Source organism: Tupaia chinensis, unplaced genomic scaffold (genome assembly GCF_000334495.1).
Source record: "Tupaia chinensis unplaced genomic scaffold, TupChi_1.0 Scaffold000350_1, whole genome shotgun sequence".
NCBI classification, from domain to species: domain Eukaryota; kingdom Metazoa; phylum Chordata; class Mammalia; order Scandentia; family Tupaiidae; genus Tupaia; species Tupaia belangeri.
The window spans coordinates 1,371,880-1,390,357 of NW_006159844.1; the positions used below are offsets into that span (position 1 = coordinate 1,371,880).

The window sequence follows — 18,478 nt, forward strand, 5'->3', positions numbered from 1 at the left end:
AAAGAAAAGAAAAGAAAAGAAAAGAAAAGAAAAGAAAAAAGAAAAGAAAAGAAAGAAGTTATCCTAACAGAATTTATCATTAGCATATAATTCATAGATTCTTAATTATCATATGATAATCTAAAACAAAGTATCAATAGACAGTCATCAGCTCTTAAGAGCACCAACTAAGAGGAAACATTCAGCATAAATACATTTTATCTATTTGACAAAGAGCATTGTTGAGGTACAAATGAACCTAAAACTTGTATTATTAGAATTTCACAGATTATTTGCATAAGTGGGAGTCACAAACAGTTAAATTTGTGTTACATTATAATCTCTACGTTATGGAGTTGTTAGGGATCATAGGCTTGGTTAGGCATGTATACCTCAGGAAACTAGCCTGGAGCACAAAGAAATCTTGAGGGACTATATGACCATCTATTACTGACACAAAGGACACAGGAGTGCAGGGGTGATAAGGCCCAGCCCTTGCAATGGGACACAGGTTCTTGTCTTACACTCATGAAAATTAGAGATGTGGACACAGAGGGGGACAGCAAGTAGAACTTACTAAGACGGATAAGGGGGGCCAGCAGATGATTGTAATTGTTACATCACTGGACTCCCACGTGGTCAACTGCTATTTGAATCTCGGACCCTGCAACTTAAAACTCACGGCAGGCACCCAAAATCCCAAGAGGAGAATGGAGGAGAAGGGATTGTGGCTTGGCCATACCCCTTGGAGGATAATTTCTCACTTTCTGTCTCTCTGTATCTCTAGTGAGCATATGCATCATATAGCAAAAATTTCTCTCTAAAAAAAGGGGGGGGGGCGGAAGAGCAGAGCTCCTAGGCAGGGAACAGATCCCTGATAAATGGGTTACGGAGGAGAAACTGAGGTGGAGGGTTTTTATCTGAGTTAGGAGGGGCTTTCTCTGGGCTCATTCTCTTGCACATGCATTCCCTTCATGGTGAGGATGTGGGGGCAGTACACATGCTGGATAGGTCCAGTTATGCTTCTCCCAATAATTTTAGAGTGAGTACAAAGGTCAGGAAATTATTTTGTCTAGAAACTTTGGGCCATAGAAACCATTATCTTATTTCTTCCTGGAATATGTTGGGACCTGGAAAAAAGCCTTTATTTTGGGTCTAGGTCATGGTGCCTAGGAGCCACTGCTGCAAGTTGTTTCTCCCAAGCAAGCAGCCAAGCTGCTTTGTCTCTGTCTTAAAACTTAGCCATTTCATAATTCTATTTTGGGCCTATATTCATAGGGTGAACTATATTCATAGGGTGTCTGTCTCCTACTGTATGACAACCATCTAACTTCAAATAACTCCTGTGCCATGAGACCTACAGGACACAAGAATGAGAAACAAGCTAAAAATTTAAAAAAAAAAAAAATTAACAGAACAAAAGTCTTCTAAAAGCCCTTTTTTTTTTTGAGAGGTTTTCGTTAGAGGGCATGTGAGCTCGCCAGAAAGATAGACAGAGAGATAGAAAGCAAGAAATCACACCCCCCCCCAAGGGGGAACGGCCATGCCGCAATCCCTTCTCCTCCATTCTCCTCTTGGGATCTTGAGCACACATGCACACGCGCCTGGCATGAATTTAAGCCACGGGGTCCAGGACTTGAACCGCAGTCGACTACGTGGGAGTCCAGCGACATAGACATTACGTTAACTGCTGGTCCCAAAAACACTTTTTCTAGATTTTTACTATAGGGCGTGCACACCCATAAGAGAGCAGCAGAGAGGGACAGAGAGAGAGAAAGTGAGTAATAATCCCCCAAGGAGTATTGCCATGCCAATATCTTCTCCTCCATCCTCCTCTTGGAATTTTGGGCATGCATGCACACCTACCCAGAGAGATTTTCAAGCCACCAAGTCCAAGACTCAGACCTTGGTCAGTCATTTGAAAATCCAGTGCCTTAACCTCCATGCCAACTGTTGGCCCTAGGGCACATATTTAAAATGGACAATGGGTCTAAAACAGGATAAAATGGAACCCTGGAGGGGAAGAAGACCAGGCTGCTTGCCTCACTTGGCAATGGCCCCATTCCATCTATGGACTGTATCTCCATCTCCCTCCATAGGTCTCGTGCTCCACATGTTTGTTTTTGTTGTTGTTGTTGTTGTTGTTGTTCTTCTTCTTCTTCTTCTTCTTCTTCTTCTATTCTTTGCTGTGACCAGGAGACACAGACCACATATTTCTCAACCTAACATTTCTATCAATTCTGGGGAATCAGAGGACACCTAGTTATTTCTTTGGAACCTGATTTCCCTGTAAGAGAGAAAACATTTAACCCTCAACTAAGTCTGCTAGCTGAATTTAAACAAGAAAGTCTAAAGCACTCCATCCCATCAGACTTCTCTAGGAAGGCACTTCTAGAGAGCATGGCCACACACCAGGAGTCAAGAAGGAGATAAAGAAGTGAAAGCAGGGAACCAGCAGTTAGCATAATGGCTATGTTGCTGGACTCCCATGTAGTTGACCGCGGTTTGTGTCCCGGACCCGGTGGCTTAAAACTCACGCTGAGTGCGTGTGCGTGCTTGCCCAAGATCCCGAGAGGAGAATGGAGGAGAAGGGACTGTGGCATGACCATTCCCCCTTGGGGGGGGGTGATTTCTCACTTTCTGTCTCTCTCTGTCTGGCAAGCACACGTGCCCTATAGCAAAAAAACTCTCAAAAAAAAAAAAAAGTGAAAGCAGCAGAGAACCAACCCTTGGGACATGGCCTTATTTCACAATGCAATTCTCACAGAGCTCTGCGCACATGCACTCCTAGATAACCTGAACACCTATTTCACCAAGCAAAATCTGATGTGAAGTCCTGTGTGTTATCATTCATATCAGATTTTCTACATCCTATCCATTCTTCTTCCCTTCCTATTGCCTTTTCTAAGATTGAGCTCAGCCCTTCCCAGTTAAATTCAGAGATTTTAATTCACTAACCATCTCCTTCAGTCTTCCTCCTTTTCCTCTCCACTAGTTTCTCCCTACATAATGACACAACAAATCTATTTTGTCTTAGTGGGGAAGAAGGGTCCTCCATAAGTCCTGTTTCTGAAAATCTCAGTGACATGCCCTAATTTCTTCTTCCTTTCACTGCCAACTTTCTTGGGACTTTACCTGCAGTCATAGTTCTCTTCTCCAATTTATGGCACAATCCATGAGATCTGCGTTTTCCCAGGTTTGTAGCTTGGTACCAGTTTCCTCCAAATTACCAAAATGCCAAATTAAGTTACTCCTGCTCAACTTTTTCTTCCAGAGAGAGAGATTTTTGCTATAGGACACATGCATTTGCCAGAGAGATGGAAAGTGAGAAATCAGCCCCCAGACAGGATGGCCACACCACAATCCTTTCTCCTTCGTTCTCCTCTTGGGATTTTGGGCAAGAACTCACACACACCTGGCGTCAGTTTTAAGCCACCAGGACTCAAACAGTGGTCAACTATGTGGGAGTCCAATGATGTAACCATTATACCATCTGCTGGTCCTAACTCCTGCTCAAGTTCTAATGTCTTGGGAAAAAGTAATTACCTCTTCTTCCTCCCTTTACACTCCCATTCTGTTCACACTTCTTTTGAACAGTTCTCACTTCCTTCCCTGGAGATTTTACTGCCTTCTATCTATAAAGTAAATGTAGTAAAATATTAGTTCACATCTTATTCTCACTTGATATGCTTTTCCTTAGAGATTTCATCGATTATTTCTGTCTTTCCTTCCTTCACTGATTTAACAAAGATCTACTAAGGGCCAACTAAGTGACAGGTACTTTTCTTAGAACTTATAGTTCTAAGAGCAGTAAACACTGACAAGATCCCATTTATCATGAGCTTGCATTCTAATGGGTGTGTTAGAAAAAAAACGATGCACAATAACAAATACTAAGGTCAAGGCTAGCTCTGTGGCCTGGTGGTAAAGGCAGTTGGATCCCATGTGGCTTACTGCACACAAGTCTCAGAACCAACAGCTTTGAAAACTCACTGGGCACATGTTTATACCTGTCCTTATCAACAAATAAACCATATCTGTGTCCCACAAGTGTCTTACCTCTGTTTTTTCCCTCAAATTTCCTTTCCTACTCTCTTCCCCTTCCGACTCGCTTTCCACTTTGTCTCTAATGTCCATAACAATTTCTAATGCTTGTATGTTCTCCAGTCTTTCAGTCTCTACCATAGAGTGTGGACAGTTAGTATATGTTAAGTGGAGATATACATTGTCTCTTTTTCATAGCCTGACTTGCTTCACTCAGCAACAAATATTCCCTATTCATTCACTTTCTATCAAATTCAAGGGACTTGTTTTTTCTGGCTGAGTAGTATTCCATGGAGTATATGTGTCACACTTTTTCAATACATTCATCCATTTGTGGACATCTGGGTTGATTCCACTTCTTAGCAATTGTGAATAGGCTGCAATGAATATAGATGTGCAAGCACTTTTCTGCCTGAGCATTCTCCTATCCTTTGGGTAGATCCTGAGGAGTGGAATTGCTAGATCATATGATAGTTCTATCTGAAGGTCTTTGAGGAACCTACATATTGTTCTACACAGCAGCTGGACCAATTCACATTCCCACCAACAGTGTAGGAGTGTTCCCATTTCACCACATCCCTTCCAGCACTTAACTTTTTTTTTTTTAAATCTTTGCCATTCTGACTGGAATTAGGTGGTATCTCATTGTGGTTCTGCATCTCCCTCATGATGAGGGAGGTTGATCATTTCTTCATATGCTTTTTGTCTGTTCATATGTCTTCCTTAGGGAGTTAGTTTTCCAGCTCATTTCCCCATCTTTTAATTGGATTAATCTTTTTCTTCTGGGAAAGCCACATGAGTCCTCTGTGTAATCTGGTTATCAGGCCCTTATCTGAGGCACAGTTAACAAAACTTCTCTCCCATTCCAAGGGTTGTTGATTCACACTAATTACAGTACCCTTTGCTGTCAGAACCTTAATCTGATGTAATCCCACCTGTCTATTTTGGGGGTTATTGCCTGTGCTTTTGGGGTCTTGCTTAAAAAGTCTTTGCCTACCCCAATGTCTCCTAGAGTTTCTCCAGTGTTTTCCACCAGTAGTTTTATCATTTGCAGCCTTAGGTTTAGATCTTTCATCCACTTTGAGTTGATTTTTGTTAATGGTGACAGATAGGGGTTCAGATTCATCTTACTGCAGGTGCATACCCAGTTTTTCCAGCACATTTGCTAAAGAGATTTTCCTTTTTCCACTGGAATGACTTGGTACCCTTTGTCAAAGATGAGTTGGCTGTATGTTTTGCAGTTTATTTCTGGGGTCTCTACTCTCTTCCATTGGTCCTTGTGTCTGTTTTTGTGCCAATACCATGCTTGGTTTATTACAGCTTTGTAATATATTTTGGGGTCAGGAAGTGAGATGCTCCCTACTTCACTCTTCTTGCACAGAATGGCTTTGGCAATATGTGGTCTTTTATGATTCCAGACATATTCTATGACTGTCTTTTCTAGATCTGTGAAGAATGTCTCTTGTAATTTTATAAGGATTGCAGTAAATACGTAGATTAATTTGGGTGAGATTTCCATTGTGATTATAGTAATTCTCCCAGTCCAGGAACATTGGATGTCCTTCCACTTTTCTGTGTCCTTTTTGATTTCCTTTTTAAGGTTTTTATAGTTTTCCTTATAGAAATCTTTGACTTTCTTGGTTAGTTTTATTCCTAAGTATCTTATACTTCTTGTGGCTATGGTAAATGAGATTACTTTCTTTAGTTCCTGTCTCTGTCTGCTTGTTGTTCGTATATAGAAATGCTACAGATTTTTGTAAGTTAATTTTGTGTCCTTCCACTTTACTTTATGCATTTATTACTTTAAGAAGTTTTTTTGTGGATACTATTGGGTCTTCTAGGTATACAATCTTGTCATCTGCAAACAGAGATAATTTCAGCTCTTCTTTTGCTGTTGAAATGCCTTTTATCTCCTTCTCTTGTCTTATCGCATTGGCTAGGACTTCCAGTACTATATTGAATAGGAGAAAAGAAACTGGGAGAGGAGAAGGGATTGCAGCATGGCCATCCCCCCTGGGGGGTGATTTCTTGCTTTCTGTCTCTGTCTGTCTGGCGAGCGTATGCACTCTATAGCAAAAAATACTCTCAAAAAGAAAAAAAAAGAAGAAGAAAAAAGTAATGTTGTATTTTGTCTAATGCTTTTTCCGCATCAATTGAAATGATTATATGGTTTTTATCTTTCTTTCTGTTAATATGATGTATTACATTTATTGTTTTGCATATATTGAACCATCTTGCATCCCTATAATAAAGCCTATCTGGTTGTGATGAATAACCTTTTTTACATGCTGTTGAATACTAAGGTTAGCAAGTATCTTGTTGAGAATTTTTGTATCTATATTCATCAGAGCTATAGGTCTGTAGTTTTCCTTTTTTGTTGTATCCTTATCCATTTTGGGAATGAGGGTAATAGAGATTTCATAGAATGTATTTGGAAGGGTTCCTTCTTTTTGGTTCTCTAGAAACAGTGTGAGTTGAATGGGGGTTTCCTCTTTAAGAGTTTTGTAAAATTCAGCAGTGATGCCATCGGGACCTGGACTTTTCTTTGTTGGGAGGTTATTTATTACTGATTCAATCTCATTGCTTGTTATAGGTCTATTCAGGCTTTCAATGTCCTCTTGAGTCAATCTTGGTAGATTATATGTCTCCAGGAAATTGTCCATCTCATCCATATTTTCTTGTTTGTCGGTGTATAGTCGCTCATAGTATCCTCTAATGATGTTTTGTATTCCTGTTATGTCTGTCACAATGTTGCCTGATTCATTGCAAATTTGATGTACCTGGTTCCTTTCTCTAATCTTCATAATTAGTCTAGCTAATGATGTGTCAATCTTGTTTATCTTTTCAAAGAACCAGCTTTTGCATTCATTTATTTTCTGTATAATTTGCTTATTTTCTATTTCACTTATTTCTGCTTGAATCTTTATTATTTTTCTCCTGGCATTTTTTGGATGTTTTTGTTGTTGTTTTTCCAATTCCCCGAGGCATGATGTTAGGTTGTCCTTTTACCACCTTTCCATCTTTTTCTTGTGTGCACTAATTGCTATGAACTTCTCCATATGACTGTTCTTGCCATATCCCATAAATTATGGAAACTTGTATACTCATTATCATTTGTTTCCATGAATCTCTTTATTTCAGTCTTAATCTCTTCAGTAATCATGAAGACATTCAGAAGTAGTTATTTAGTTTCCATGTATTTGTGTATTTTCAAAGGTTTATCCTGAGATTAATATCAAATTTAATTTCATCATGGTTGGAGAAGATGCTGGTTATAGTTTCTATGCCTTTGAATCTGTAAAGATTGGTTTCATGCCCTATCATATGGTCAGTCTTTGAGAAAGTACCATGCAGAGCTGAGAAACATATATATTTTTGTGGGTTGGGAGTGGAAAGTTCTATAGATGTCTATCAAGTCCATCCGATTTATGGTATCATTTAGGTCCTGTATGTCTTTGCTTATTTTTGGTCTCATTGACCTGTCTAATGGAGATAATGGGGTGTTGAGATTTCCAACAATTATTGTGTTACAGTCTATCTCTCCTTTTAGATCTCACAGTATTTCCTTTACATATTTGGGTGCTCCTAAGTTTGGTGCATAGATATTTATAAACCTTACATCTTCTTGGTGAATTAGTCCTTTTACTACTATATAGTGCCCTTTTTTTTCTCCTCTTAGAGTTTTTGTCTTAAAGCCTATTTTGTCTGAAACAGTATAGTGACTCCTGCTCTTTTCCAGTTTCCATTTGCATGGAAATACCTTTTTCCACCCCTTCACTTTTAGTCTACGTGTGTCTTTCTCCATGAAATGGATTTCTTGTTGGCAGCAGATAGAGGGTTTCTGATTCTTAATCCAGCCCACCAGTCTGTGCCTCTTGATAAGAGATTTTAATCCATTAACATTCAGTGTTATTATTGATATTTCCAGACGTGTTCCTAACATTAAGTTGGCCATATTCTTGGTTGTTCTTTGTTATCTTGTTGCTGTCTGTCTCTCTTTAATTTTATTTGTACAGTACTCCTTTCAGAATTTCTTGAAAAGCTGGTCTGGAGTTGGTAAATTCTATCAGGTTTTGTTTATCCAAGAACATTTTATTTTCTTTTACCATATGAAGGATAATCTTGCCAGGTAAGGTATTCTTGGCTAAAATCATTTTTCATTTAACACTTGGTATATATTTTCCAATTCTTTCCTTGCTTGCACTGTATCCAATGAGAGATCCGGTGTTAGCCTGATGAGATAGCCTTTATAGGTGATTTGACGTTTCTCTCTTGCCAATCTTAGTATCTTGCCTTTGTCTGTCGATTTGGTCAATCTAGCTATAAGGTGTCATGGAGAGGATCTTCTTGGATTGATTCTACTTGAAGTTCTTTGCACTTCTTGGGTCTGGATGTTTGAATGCCTCTCTAGACTTTGAAATTTTTCTTCCAGGATTTTGTGGAATAGATTATTCATGCCTTTATTAGATTCTTCACCCATTGGGATACCAATTATTCAGATATTTGAGCATTTCATGGTATCTAGTATTTCTTGTATATTATGCTCAGTTTTCTTGTGTGTTTTCTGAGTATTTGTGATAATTTTTTCTAGGTTAGAAGTTTTGTATTCTACTTCCAAAATTCAATCTTCTGCATGGTCTAACCTGCTTTTAATACTTTCAAGGGAGGTTTTAATTTCCTGTATTATAGCCTTCATATCTAACAGTCCCGTTTGATTCTTTTTTATGGCGTCCAATTCTTTCATATTGTGGAAGGACTTCCTAATCTTTTGGAGCTCAATGTCTCTTTTCTCTTGCATCTCATAGAATTTTATTACCATATTCTAAATTCTTTTTCTGACATTTTGGTAATATCCTTTAATTTTTCCCTACTTGGAGACAAGTTACAGTGTTCCCTTGCTGGAGATGTATTACTTGATTTTCTCATCCTTGAGACTCTTCTCCAATTTTAGCCATTTAGTAATGCATTCACTTCTGCCTAACTTGTTGGAGGATTTTGTGACTATGAGCTCATGTGTTGCCCTTACTGTGAAATAATCCAGTGCTATTTTCTCCCTTCTACGTGTTCTCCAGTGCGGGAAAAACAGAAGGAGTTTTACAATCAAATTTATGAAGAGGAATTTCACTATTTATACAACCACTACAGTGAGGTCCAAAAAATTCTCTAAAACCCACTATGTTCAGAATTTAGCTACTATGCAACTAGTTGTCTCTAGAAGGTGGGTAAATACTGAGCAGTAAAACAGGGTGGAGAGGTGAAAGAAAAAAGAGTATGAAATAGAGGAAGAAAAACAAAGAAAAAAGAAGAAAGGTACTACAAGAAAAAGAGGGAAAAAAATAAAAATCAAGTCGTGGAAAATGGAATTGAGTTAAAAATGGAAAACCATGTGGTGTGCTTGCATGCCTTGTAAAGACCCAACAGAGGCAGAGGTGGAGAACCCTGGAGGTTTTCTGTTCTAGGCAATGGAAGAAGAGATAGATTAATAAGAGAAAGGCACAACGGGGCAGAAAGCTATTTTGTTGGTTGTGGTAGTGGTGGGATTTTTTAAGAGAAAAAAAGAAGTTAGAAGGGACAGAGTAGAATAAGAGGGAGACACTTGTGTACCTGACTAGCACTGGGATCTGTAGGGAGCCCTGGCTGGGGAGGCTGCTTTATAGCCCTGAAGCTGAACCGAGAGGCCCAACAGAGGCAGAGGTGAAGAACCCTGGAAGCTTTCTCTTCTGCTGCTTTTAAATATTTGACCCCAACCTCTAAATAGCATTCTTACAGTCTTATATTCTTACTAACTTTCATCTGTAAGCATTATTATCTACTGATATTATTTATTACAGAATATTACAGTTACTTCTCCTTCAAGAGTGGCCACCATTCTTGTCTTTCTCTCACACACATACACACATACATAAATACACTTGGATTCTTTTGTTCTTCCAATATCATTGTATTAATATCATATCATGATAGGTCAGTATATATTTAGATCAATGTCCATTGTTTATATTGAATATGTAAACACTATTGATAGCTGAATCCCTCAGTTTACTATGATTATTTTCCCTAGAATTGAGAATTATCTTTTTTCTTTTTACTTTTCTATATATTTAACATTAATACCCAAATTTTCCAGAACTTATATAAATTTATTTTCAAGATACTCAAACCCAATGATCTATCAAGTTCTTCTTAAAGAAGTCTCTCTTTGACTCTTGTGACCTATTTAAATCTGGATTAGTTTATTTACAGATCAGTTTGTGGTGGATCTTACTTCCTTAATTTTTGTTCTTCCTTAGCTTACGCCTTTATTTTGATCATGTATAAGGATTTCTATAGAAAGAGTATTAAAAGATGAATTTTAATTAAATGTCTTTGCTATAATATTTTTCTCTATATGTATTTGCTCTCAGTTTTTAGTTATTTCTTCCTCTTGATTTTTTCAACACACTAATTCAGGCAAGTCTCCAGAGTGACTCTCCTTAAATTTATCCACTGAAGTTTTATTTCAAAGATTTTATTCCACCTATGTATAGAATAATACTTCCTAAAATGAAAGAATTACGTTAACTCATATATACAGAAATTTCTACAAAGCAAAACATACAAATATTTTAAAGTAAATATTTAAGAGGTCATAGCCACTAATCATAATTCAATAATAATAGATATAAAAAATAAAGTCTAAACATCTTAATGACTTGAAAATTTCTGCTCAAAAAGAAAATTCACATTCTCTAGAAATTAAAGAAAAGATAAGGGTCTAACAAGTGGTGTAGTGATTTAGATGCTGAACTTCCATATGGCTGACTGCGGCGCAAGTCCCAGACCCACCAATGGCTTGAAACTCATGCCAGGTACATGTATGAGTGGATGAGAAGGAATTGTGGCATGGCCATCCCAAGGGGTGATTTCTCACTTTCTCTCTCTCTGTCCCTCTCCATCTCTCCAATGAGCCCCATAGCAAAAATTTCTCTTAAAAAAATAAAGCAAGTATTTTATGTAAAAATTTCAGAACAGAGCAACAGCAATACTTAGATAAAAATTTATGTTCCTGATTTTTTTCATTATGAGGAAGAATGACTAAAACTGCAGGAACATCATTGATCTTGGGTTTTTTTTTTCATAGATTTACATATTCATTTAATTTTTCATAATTTTGCTTTCATGCCTTTGTCCATTTATCTTCTTGATTTTGTTTGTCTGTTTCACATTTAATCACTGTACATTTTTACAGCATACAATATGGGTTCTCAAAGTATAAATGCATTTTACATCAAGCAAGTCAACTGTATTACCATACACAATAACTTTCCATTTATCAGTCTGTTAAATGTTTTAGGGTACAGAAAGGTATTTAAAAGCATGTATTTGGTGTGTAATAGACAAATTAAGAATATAAACTGTTTCATCATCTTCAACACTTAACACTATGGTGACAAGAAGATGGCTAGCAGTTACGTTGCTAGATTCTCATATGGTTAACCACAGTTTGAGGCCTGGACTCAGTAGCTTAAAACTCAAGCCAGCACGTGTGCATGTATGCCCAAGATCCCAGGAGAATGAAGGAGACAGGATTGTGGCATGATTTCTCACTTTCCCTCTTACTGTCTCTGTCTCTCTTTTTGGCAAGCAGAAATTGAAATTGCTTTTTTTCAGAGTTTTGAATATGTTACCTCATTCTTTCCTTGTTTCAGTTGAGAAACCTGATTTTACTCTAATAGGGTAACTTTTATAAGCAGCATTTCTCCCTTGTCATTTTTAAAATATTGTCTTTGTCCTTTATTTTTTACCAATTAGGCTTTGATATGCCTTGGGGAGGATCTTCTTATGTTATATCTAAAATAGGTCCTTTGTATCTCCTAGATTTGGATATCTGCATACCCCGCTAAATTTGAAAAAGTTTTCAGCTAATATATTATGAAACATGTTTTCTATGCCTTTACCTGTCTCTTCACCTTCTAGAATATCTATTATATTTGGCTGTTTAATGGTGTCTAGGATTTCCCACATGTTGTCTTCATTTTTAATTGTCATTCTTCTCCTCTTTTCAGTTGCTTGTACTAAATCAGAGGTTTTATCTTCAAGGTCAGTGTTTCTCTTCTGTGTGATCTAACCTGCTGTTGATACTTTCAAGAGAGGTTTTGATTTCCTACATTGTATTCTTTATCTCCAGAAACTCTTGTTTGATTCTTTTTCAATGTCTCTATCTCCTTATAGAGTTCCTCCTTCATGGCCTAGAAGGATTTTCTCATTTTCTGGCATTGGTTGTCTGCCTTTTTTTTTTGTTTCTCATTGAGTTTTGTTACTATGAATATTCTGAATTCTTTTTCTCACATTTCTGCAATCTCTTATACTTTAGCCATTGTTGATGAGAAGTTAATGATCCTTTGAAGGGAAGGTATTTCCTGATTTTTCTCCTACTTCTTGGGGCTCTGCTTTGATTTTAAGTCACCTGGTGCTATACTCACTTCCTCCTACTTTGGTATATGTTTCTGTAGATATCTGCTCCTGCACTTTTCTATAATATATGTAAGTTCTGTGACAATTTACCTCTACTATGGGTGGGAGTATTCATTCCACAGTAGGAGCTTTATGTTCAGGTTTCTAGAGAGGAGTTTCTCTTTTACAGCTAAGAGAATTATGGGGAAAGAATTCCTACAGTCTCCTATTTTCTGGTATTTGGTTCTTATATATCCAAACCTAACTGCTCCCAAGGTGGATGGAGGTTGAGCTGACAGGTAGAATTTTAGACCACTTTGGGCAGTGCTCTTGCATGCCATATGAGCCAGAGAGCTCCTCCTCCCCCACAGCAGGCTAGGTTGGGGTCCTTGCTGATGAGCTCAAGCCAAGCAGCTTGATTTGGACCTGATTGTTCCAGATGGGTAAGAGACAGAATGGCGTCAGCACACATGGGGCAGCAGCTCCTACTTCCTATCTCTGAGATTGCCAGGTCTCCCTGTTGCTCCTTCTACCTGTGGGACTGGAGGAACCAGAAATTTGTTCTTGAAGGCCAGAGAGTCCCTTCTCCCCAAGAGCAGGCTGGGCAGGGGCCCCTACTGATGAGTTCAAGTCAAGTGGTTTAGTTTGGACCTGCCTGTTGGTCCTTCTATCTCTGAGATTGCAGGGTCTCCCTGTTGCTTCTTCTTCCTTTTTTTTTTTTTATTGTTTTTACAAGTCTTTATTTTTTTTTTATTAATTTTTTTTTTTGCGAGGTTTTTGCTATAGGGTGTGTGCGCTCACCAGAAAGAGACAGACAGAAAGCGAGAAAACACCCTCCAGAGGGCATGCCCACACCACAATCCCTTCTCCTCCATTCTCCTCTCGGTATCTTGGGCACACACGCACACACGCCTGGCGTGAGTTTAAGCCACCGAGACTGGGACTCGAACCGTGGTTGGCTACATGGGAGTTCAGTGACATAACCATTACACTAACTGCTGGTCCCACAAGTCTTTATTTTAAATACTCAACAAAAAATATATAATCAACCATTTCACGTAATGCATATAGTCTTAATATCTGCAGGTAAGATAAACAACAGAAGGCAAAAGCAGATATACTATATTGCTTCTCTTTGGCAAGTCACTAATATCATCCCCTGCAGAAACATTGAATAAGTTTGTTTGCTTGTTTTCAATTCATGGTCTTGAAAGAATTGTCCCTTGTACAAACAAAATATTGAGCAATAATACAGTAACTAGATTTCTCAAATTCACTAAATATGTGATACTGTGTATCAACTGCTTTCCAAAATTAAGGCCCGCAATAGCATTTTATTTGGAGGAGCACACGTGGTGAGTTTAAACCATGACACACTTTTCTAGTTATATTCTGGCTCTGTTCTTTCGTTTTATTTTGTTTTTTTAAATATTATATTCAGACTCTACCTGTCAGATGATATTCCTAAGGAAAATAAAATCCTTTCCCTATACAAGTCAGTCCAACACCTACCCCTCAACCAAATATATTTTAATGAGGCAATTCAGCTTTCCCAAGTCAATATTTACCATCTAACTCAGTGTCTGAGAATAAAAAAATCTCTTCCACTTTACAGAAAAGATATATAACGTGGCACTACTGAAGCAATAAATGTCAGAACTAAAAATTAGAAAACCGAAAGGATCCATACAACACATATCAGCTTATATCTAAATATATACATGTAAATATGTTTTCATCATTATATCTTTTAAAAATTACATTTGATATGTTTAGAAATATTTCTCCTATAGTCTATAAATAATATTTAAAAGTTCAACTGATCAAAATGCAATACAAGAATGTATAAAATTAAGTAAGTCTTCCAAACCTTTGTTTTTAAAGATACTTGAAGATAGCAAAACTTGAGATTTGTGTACCAATTATTTTATCAGTCTCTACCATAACCCGAGAAGGCAGAGTCTTCCAAATATGATAGAAGAGACACTCCAAAACTTTGGAAGGAACTGTGTCCCAGCAGCTAAAACACTCCCATTAGTAGAAAAGGCACAGCAAAGATTATTGCTCAAAGGTGTGACTTGTACTGGATACTCTTCATCAGTTCTCCAGAACCTCACCATTTTATCATTAGCAAATGCTTGCAATATGCAGTCCATTATGACTAAAAGATGCAGATTATACCCATCAGTCATTTGCCCCTTCAGAAAATATTAAAGAAGGTGGGGAAAACAGGTGCCCACATTCCATCAGAATTTCTTCATTATGTGGCTCTCAGACATATACTTGAGTATCATTAGATGCAGTAGCCAGTAATACTCCATCAGAGAAAAGTCACAAGCTACAACATCATGGTGATGTCCTTCTAGTTTCTGTATCATGGTATATTTATCCATATCCCAAAGGAAAACTGCTTTACTGGCTCTAACCGAACACAGCACAGAAGAGTCAAGAGACAGCGCACAACCATACAAGCTGTTCTGATACTCCCTCAATGCTTTCATCATGTTTCCATCATCTTTTAGGTCCTATTCTTGAGGGTTTTCTCTCTTGAAGCTGACACTAGTAACAAGCTCCTATCTAGGGAAAAAGTTAAATCACTGACCACTTCAGTATGATTTAAAAGGAGTTTTCCTGTATGTACATCCCATATTTTGACAAACCCATTGTTTAGCCCTGTGGCAAGGAATAGCTGATCTTGTCCAAATCTGAAAGATGTCATTCTATATTTACACAATGACTCTGTTTTTATGTAAATGAAGACCCAAAAGCAAGACTCCAGACTATATCGCCACAGTCTATAATATATTCACCAGGATCACTTTTCTGTCTACTGTTGTTACTTTGTCTTGACAATCTTAAACTGCTTGAATTGGCAACATTCTTGGTGCCATACAAAAAAAACTTTTTAAGGCACTGGGACCATGGAACAGGCTTTACTTTAAGATTTCCTTGTAACCATTGTGAGCCATCTGTAGCAAAAGCAACAGTCCAATTTTCACAACCACATTTCTTATCAAAAAGAGCTGCTGGAGCTAGAAGTTCACCTATAGTAGGTGATCTACTGATCTCTTTCTCATTACCCTCAGGGGAAAGCTGGACATCTATGGGGCTCCATCTGATTCTGGAGACATGATGGGAAAAGTTCCAGAGGGCTTCACACCAAACTATGGAGTCAAATACAGACAAAGACCCTGTACTCTGCTTCCCATCTATGGAGAGACACAATTCATGTGTTGCCGTCAACAGCACACCAGACACTGGAGTTGTTTGTTTGTTTGTTTGAAGCACAAACTTAATGAAGAGAAAATATTAAGAATGAGTGAATAAAGATAACAAACACATGGGAACCAGCAGTTAGCGTAATGGCTATGTCACTGGACTCCCATGTAGTTGACCGCGGTTCACGTCCTGGACCCGGTGGCTTAAAACTCACGCCAGGCGCGTGTGCATGCGTGCCCAAGATCCCGAGAGGGGAATGGAGGAGAAGGGATTGAGGCGTGACCATCCCCCCTGGGGGATGATTTCTCACTTTCTGTCTCTATGTCTCACTCTGTCTGTCTGGCGAGCGCACGCGCCCTATAGTGAAAAAACCTCTCAAAAAAAAAAAAAAGATAACAAATACATTTGGTCATACGGGGTGGGGAGAAGTAGTAGAATTGACAAATAAATCCAAAAAGTGTCAGTTTTTCATTTTTTGTTTTTGTTTTCAGACTCACAAGATAAATAAACCCTTTATGATCCTGCTAAAGAATGTAAGGGGAAAACTAATGTATTAGCAAAGCTAGGAATAAAGAAAAATAAATGACTTCCTAGAGACTACAAATAACTCAAATTAAAATAAGAATAAAACCCAAAGGATTAAATTATCAAAGAAGAGATATTTAAAATGAGCATCCTTTTATATAATAATATACCAAGAAAAACTTTAAATCTGAGTATTAACTTTTAAAGGACAAATAATTATAATGTTACTTCAATTATTCCATACCAAAAAAAAAAAAAGATGAACTGTTTCTCAATTCATTACATGGATCCAGTAAAACTTTATTACCAAAACTTAATTTAAAAATAAACCTTAAAACTATGAGGCTAATTATTTCAGTTACAATGGCTATATTTAATAATGACCTCAATACTTAGTGACCTAAAACAATATTTATTTTGCTCATGAATCTGCTATTAGGATAGATTTCATAAGGGATAGCTCATCTTTACTCAAATGATAGGGACTGAAATCATATGAAAGCTTATCCACTAATGTGTCTGATGGTTGATACTTTTAAATGAGGCTTTATGTGGGGCCAGAATACCATTCATGGCTTCTGTATGTGACCTAGGTTTCCACACATCATAGTGATGAGTTCCAAGGGCAAGCATCTTGAAAGAGCTAAACAGAAGCAAAACCATCTTCCATGGCCAAGCCTTGGAAGTCACACAGTACCACTTCCTCAGCATTCTACTAAACAATGTAAAATCTAGCCTAGGATCAAGAGCAAGGGAAATAAACTTCATCTCTTGATAGGAAATGACTAGGTTCTAGAAGACCATGTGGAACCAGAAACTTGCTGAGGCCAGTTATGAAAAACACAACATACACAGTCCACCCTCTGACCACAGTAGTTCACATTCCCCATTCATCCCTTTCCTCAAGACCTACAAAATCAGGCTGAGACCTTAGGTCCAGGTACAAATTAACTTCTTTTATTTTTTTTTTTAAGAGAGATCTTTGCTATAGGGAACATGTGCTTGTCAGAAGAACAGAAAGTGAGAAATCACCCCCCAGGGGATATGCCACACCACAGTCCCTTCTCCTCTAGTCTCCTCTTGGGATCTTGGGCACACATGCACACATACTGGTGTGAGTTTTAAGCCACCTGGTCAATGACTCAAACTGCAGTCAACTATGTGGGAGTTCAGTGACACAACCATTACACCAGATGAACTTCTTATACACAGTTCCTCAAGGACAACCCCCTAACTGCAGTTCTTCTTGATCTGATAAGCTGTAAAACAAAAAGGATAGATGATCTGTTTTCACAAACTCCAAATATACAATGGTGGAGGAGGAATAGGATGACTGCTATAGACACTCCCATTCAAAAAGGGGGACTGGTATAGATACTCCAATTCAAAAAAGGGAAAAGGAGGCACACAGAGTCATTGGTACATTAAAAGTTTGAAATTCACTTGAGCATATATGCTAGTTCCTTGATTAGGATTCAGTTGTACTGCTTGTGAATGACTCCCTGTGGCTCATAGCTCCCCAGTCAGGCTTGCTGGTTCCATCCTGTAAGTGATTCTTTTCTCAAAAAATAGCTGTGTTCTTAGCATGCTTCCTATCTAGAAAAGTCTGGAGTCCAAAGACCTATTTTCATTTTGCATGTCCTCTGTGTTTTTCAGTTCAAAATGATTGAATCCTTTTTTAAAAAAAATAATGTATATCGGGACCAGCAGTTAGCGTAATGGCTATGTCACTGGACTCCCACGCAGTCGACCACGGTTGGAGTCCCGGACCCGGTGGCTTAAACTCATGCTGGGCACGTGTGCGTGCGTGCCCAAGATCCCGAGAGGAGAATGGAGGAGAAGGGATTGCAGCGTGACCATCCCCCCTGGGGGGTGATTTCTCGCTTTCTGTCTCTCTCTGTCTATCTGGTGAGCACACGCACCCTATAGCAAAAACCTCTCCCCCACCCCCCCCAAAAAAAAGATGTATATCAAGAGAACAAGAAGAAAAGTCCAAAGTGTGAGAAAACATTTGCAAAAGACCCATGTGCTAAAACAGTTACCGAAACTATAAAAAGAATTCTTAAAACTCAACAACAAGAAAATGATCCCCCCTCCCCCAGTTAAAAGCAGATAGTCCAGGCACAGTAGAACATCAGTAGCACAACACTTTGTAATGCTAGGAGCTACATGGAAGATTGGGGTTCATTTCCTCAGTTGTCCCATACACAAGGTATACATGTGTGCCCATGATCCCAGCTGTCTTAAAGGGTGAAGAAGAGGGAGAACTATAAGAGCC

At 38.2% G+C, this 18,478-nt stretch overlaps 1 pseudogene; it reads right to left on the reverse strand.

Annotated features, from left to right (window-relative positions):
* Nucleotides 1-18,478, reverse strand: part of LOC102479311 (WD repeat and SOCS box-containing protein 1-like) — a 22,161-nt pseudogene that overhangs the window by 1,500 nt on the left and 2,183 nt on the right.